Source organism: Cucurbita pepo, chromosome LG11, assembly GCF_002806865.2.
Source record: "Cucurbita pepo subsp. pepo cultivar mu-cu-16 chromosome LG11, ASM280686v2, whole genome shotgun sequence".
Classification (NCBI taxonomy): domain Eukaryota; kingdom Viridiplantae; phylum Streptophyta; class Magnoliopsida; order Cucurbitales; family Cucurbitaceae; genus Cucurbita; species Cucurbita pepo.
In genome coordinates, this window is record NC_036648.1 from 3,720,639 (window position 1) to 3,726,565 (window position 5,927).

The following is a 5,927-nucleotide window of genomic DNA, read 5'->3' on the forward strand; positions in this document are numbered from 1 at the left end:
AATCATCTTTTGATAATTTTGACAACCTTTTCTTCACATCTTCATTGAAGTATATTGTATGATTGATGTCTCTTGGTTCATATCACAAAGGTAGGCTATTTAGGAATGTAACTAAATTATGATCAAGGTACGCTAATACATGGATAAAACAAGTCTGATAATAGTAAGCTATTCAATGAAATCAAGATAAGTTAATTATGAAATAACAGCAAAATAAAAAAAATAAAGAAACAAAGAAAGAAGGGCACAAATATATTTTTGGATTGAATTGCAGATTGAAGAAAAAAGAATTCCAAAGATAATGGTGGTGTAGATTTGAGAACAACTTAACTTTCCTTCTTATAAAATAGTGTAAAATTTAGAAGTTATCTTCAATGATGAGAAAAAAAAAATATCAAATACAAATATTCCAGATTTAGATGGAATAAGAAAGAATGTGAATAGAAGATTATTTGATACAAATGCTCCAAAATAGATGGTCTAAAATAAAGATAAAAGATATAAATTCTTCCTACCCTTTAGACCATTTAGATATTTGTGGGTCAACGTGTTGTGTCGATTCATATGTACAACTATATCAATGAAGCTGCAAGATAATAGAATTTCATATACGGGTCAACGTGTTGTGTCGATTCTTTGCAATTTGCAATCCTAGTTTTTTATAGGAACACAATCCTAGTTCTACAACAAGGGCATTTGGTCTAGTGGTATGATTCTCGCTTCGGGTGCGAGAGGTCTCAAGTTCGATTCTCGAAGTGCCCCTCCACAACTATATATCAATAAAGCTGCAAGANGTGCCCCTCCACAACTATATATCAATAAAGCTGCAAGATAATAGAATTTCATATACCTCAAAGGAAAGAACCTTGAGGCATAACTCAAAAACATTGGTATGTTTTAACAAAACGTCCAAGGTCACTACTTACCTCGTTGTCAGGATTTCCATTCATGAGCTTCCACTAACAAAACGTCCAAGGTCACTACTTACCTCGTTGTCAGGATTTCCATTCATGAGCTTCCACTAACAAAACGTCCAAGGTCACTACTTACCTCGTTGTCAGGATTTCCATTCATGNAATGTGAATAGAAGATTATTTGATATAAATGCTCCAAAATAGATGGTCTAAAATAAAGATAAAGATATAAATTCTTCCTACCCTTTAGACCATTTAGATATTTGTGGGTCAACGTGTTGTGTCGATTCTTATGTACAACTATATCAATGAAGCTGCAAGATAATAGAATTTCATATACGGGTCAACGTGTTGTGTCGATTCTTTGCAATTTGCAATCCTAGTTTTATATAGGAACACAATCCTAGTTCTACAACAAGGGCATTTGGTCTAGTGGTATGATTCTCGCTTTGGGTGCGAGAGGCCTCGAGTTCGATTCTTGAAATGCCCCTGCAAGATAATAGAATTTCAAAATCTCGATTTTTTCTTATCAGACCACTCTGGTTTTAGACCAAGTTCATACCTTTTTGTGGTGTAGCAAAGTTATAACCTTCCAAAGTTCATTGGAAAACAAACTTTTCAGTGCCTGATTCCTTCACGAAACTTGTTGTAAATCCCATATGAAATATGTAAGAGTTGGTAGGAAGGAAAATGATTAACCATAGCACTCGAATTTGGAAGAAATTCGAGAAAGAAAAACCCATAATTTGTTGGGCAGCCGATTATAAAACTTTTCAGTGCCTGATTTCTTCACGAAACTTGTTGTAAATCCCAGTTTCGTAAATCCCATATGAAATATGTAAGAGTTCGTAGGAAGGAAAATGATTAACCATAGCACTCGAATTTGGAAGAAATTCGAGAAAGAAAAACCCATAATTTGTTGGGCAGCCGATTATAAAACTTTTCAGTGCCTGATTCCTTCACGAAACTTGTTGTAAATCCCAGTTTCGTAAATCCCATATGAAATATGTAAGAGTTGGTAGGAAGGAAAATGATTAACCATAGCACTCGAATTTGGAAGAAATTCGAGAAAGAAAAACCCATAATTTAAGAGCTTCAAACTTTAGTTTTAGGAATTCTCATCACTCGATTCTTGTCTTAAAACTTTGCCCCAACTTCAGACTTTATAGGGGAAGCTTCCACCGACATTGAGAGCTCCAGAATCGTCGTGATTTGGAATTTTCTGGAAAATTCGTCGGAAATATCCTCTCCGATCAGCGAGCTACCAACTATGAGTTTGAATTCCGACTATTGGATTTGATGATCTTTGAACGTTCTAGATTATATCCAAATTTGGGGAAAATCCAATGACACGATTTTCAGATTCGAAGGTCTTTGTGCAGATGGTCACATGCAGAGGTTTTTATTTTCAGCAGAATGGCACTTTCGTAATTATCCATATCATCAGGGTAATTTTGTAATTTGCCACTTTCAAAATATTTTGTTATTATTTTTCCCGAAAAATTCATAATTTTCCTAAACTTTTCTTCATCTCTTGTTGGTCATTTTTCCGTCCTTGAGCATCTTGAAATTCCCTCTAGATAAGGAATTAAATATCCAAAAAAATTCTTAAAAATTGGAAAGTGACCTTTTCGTCCTTTCGCTTACGCTTTCATTCCCAATACTTTTCCAAAGGCCTTATTCATTACAGTTACTCGTTAGGGTATAGAAATTACTTGCTAAAGACCCTTCCTTGCTTAATCCTCTTAACTTTTTTATTGGATCCTTTCGGTCTTACATGGGTGGCTTTGCTTTATTTTTGGGGTGTTGCAGCTTCTTACCTCAACCGACCACCAACAAACAGCTCAAAAAGAAATGTAGAAATTTAAAATAAACAGACGACTGGATTCCTTGCGACGACACCCTCTGTGACCACACAGTTCTCGAGCAGCGCTTCTTACCTTGACCAATATTCAACAAACAATTAAAAACTAAATGTAGAAATTCAAAATAAACAGACACGACGTGTTGCCTTGGGACGATCCCCGCTGTTACCGTATAGTTCTCGAGCAATGCTTCTATAACACATGTTCATCGACTGCTCGATTCACATGAATTACCACTAACATAGATATTTTTGCTTCGAAAATCGGTCATAAAACAAAAAATTTCATACATGACAAGTAAAACATGTGAATCAAGTATACTTTACAACACAAAATATTCAAAGTAAGTTTTCAACAACAAAAGCACATGTACTTAAAACCTACTCAGAAAAGGATTCCTTGTTGTCTCAACCTGCTGGTCTCGTCCTCGATTGGCCTGCAACTTCTTATTTGGCCAAAAAAATTAAAATAATCTTGATAAGTAATTAATTTACTCAATAAATAGCTAACTTGTCATTCACAAGTTTATTACTTATCTTTCTAGTTGTTATTAAGTTTTATTCTAAATTAATTCCTAGTTTCTTTTAGGATCATTTGTAAGTTAGTAACATATTTCAACTACCTCTTGCTTAGGTTACTTCTATATGCTTATTTAGAATTTTAGGACTCATATGTAAGACTCACTCTCAATAAATTACAATCCGTCAACTAATTTCTTTGGCAGCATGTAACATCATATATACCAAAGGTCAGGAATACTCATTGTTCTTAACTTAGCACACACCGCGTCGGTCAGGAACTCTGCGAGAATTAGTAGACTACAATACTCATATTCTAAATCTTTCGATAATTTGTTATGCGATAAATGGAAATGTAGTAAAGATGAGAATCAATATTTGGTTTACCATGGTTAGAAGAAATATCTCTCTAGAGCACAAAATTTCATGGACAATGTCAACTAAATTGACAAGCATCGAAAGAAATTGATAGATTTTCCGACACTTGCTTATTTTGTTAGCCAATGTATGCTACGTGACAAAATTTAGTGCATCTAGAAATATTTTTGCCCGCCATAATCTACCTTTGAAGCCTCCAAAGTCCCCCATCTCCCTTATATTTCTTCTTCGCCATTTTCTTCCCTACTCCTTCATTGGCACCCTCTTTCTTCATATATATATATATTTAAATAAACTAGTTAAGAAAGTTAAGGTGACATTACATTTGGTTAGCCCATTCATATTATTCTATTCAAAGTAAATAAATACTCCTTTAAAATGTTGAAATTCCCATCGATGGAAAGAGGATATGTTACTCATTGAATGAGCTTTTTACAATTTTAAAATTTTCATCAACAATTATAGGATTTGCTTAAATAAAATAAATTTACACAACTTTTTCAATTACACCACAGTTTAAAGTTTAGCTGCATACAAGTAATTGTATAGGTACTCTTAGCCATATATATACACACACGAGACAAAATCAAAATAAGTTGTGTAAGAAAAGTGAGAAATCTCGCGAGGAAAAAAAAAATAAAAAAATAATTCTCTTCACCCATTATGTTTAATCATATTCATTGCTTTGGAACCCAACAATATGATTAAGTCGTGTTAGCAACACCTAAGTTGCAAGTTACACTGTCAGCATCCAAGATGAAACCTGTAGAGCCCAATTGACAAGAGTCCATTTTGAATTCGATAATGGATTCAACTCTGGTGGTTCACTGCAAGTTGAAAGATAACGATTTGGGCGATGCAGTTGAAAGATAACGATTTGGGCGAGAATGTCATCAACGCTGGAGGCAATTACAACGGGAACTTTAAAGAAAATCTTTTGAAAACCATATTGTTTTGGTGCAATTTTAGCAGCAAATATGGGCAAGCTACTAGTAACGTTTTCTTGCAAGAGCAATAGAGCTGGCTTAGTGATCAATGTGCTGATCATACCTGCATTTGGACAGGGGTAGACCGAGACATTTCCTTTCATTATAATCCTACCAACACCAATAAACTAATGTACCCTTGTAAATGATGTAATCCATTCTTCATTTGCATTATCGGGTCAATTCCATGCTATAAATAAAAACACTCATTATTTATTTTAAGGTCAAAGGATAATCTCTTTCATATTTATGGATAATCTCCTTCCATTGTTAAAGTGTAATCACAATAACATATGAGGTTACTTTCTACAGAAACTCTCTCATGAATGTGTCAATAGAGACCTTCGTTGATGCAATGCATACAATGTCAACAAAAGCTACATATGTCGATGCCTCTAACATGATACTACCGAATGTGATGGATTCTGTGGCATAAATTATGGTCTTTTTCTCTCTGGATTTATTTGGTTGATAAAGTGCTACCAAAAATATAGTTTTTATTTTTTTTTAATCATTCTTTTATTTTTTTTTTGGTACTAAAAAAAATATGTCTAAGAATATAAAAATGATAAATAAATAAATAAATAATCTATTTTTTTTTTTTTTATTCTTTTATTTAAGCTTTTAGAATGTCAAATAAATTTTTTAATATTTTATCTTAATTAATATAAAAAAAAAATACTTTTTATTCTCTCCTTTTATACTTCTAAAAAAAAATACCACCCATAAATTTAATACTTAATCAATTTTTTTAATACATAAATGATGAAGGGACAAAACTTTAAACTTTACATAAAATAACTAATAAAATACCAAATCAGTTGCTAACAAAGATACTGAAAAATTAAGAAAGTTTAGGTGACCGTCCTTTTATACCAAATCAGTTGCTAACAAAGATACAAAGACACTGGAGTAGGATAGGCCTGATGTCGAGGTACTATCATGAATGGTCGATAGAAACTTTCTGGTAATGCTATGTTTATGACGGCGGTAAAAGTCACGCATGTCAATGACAACAACATGGTGCCAACAGACATAAACAAATCTACGCCAAGCTTACGAGAGTTGTTTTTGGCTAGGGACCTCATCACTCGTAAGTATAGTACAAGATTATCGTGCATGTCAAAGTTTATGAAATTCTTGGTTTGAAAATTTTATCATTCAAACTTTAGGTTTGAAGTAAAAATTTGTTTACAATTTCTAAATTTCCATCAATAAATAGAAAATAACTCAATGAAGCAGTGGTTTACAATTTAGAAATTCCCA

The 5,927-nt window shown here is 33.1% G+C and overlaps 2 non-coding genes across 2 annotated transcripts; both read left to right on the forward strand.

The window, feature by feature from the left end:
• The first annotated feature begins 690 nt into the window (after positions 1-690).
• On the forward strand, positions 691-762 carry TRNAP-CGG. Its single transcript has one exon. It is a non-coding gene; the product is annotated as a tRNA-Pro (tRNA).
• Positions 763-1,332: 570 nt separating this feature from the next.
• TRNAP-UGG lies at positions 1,333-1,404 on the forward strand. The gene has a single exon. It is a non-coding gene; the product is annotated as a tRNA-Pro (tRNA).
• The last annotated feature ends 4,523 nt before the right edge of the window (positions 1,405-5,927 follow it).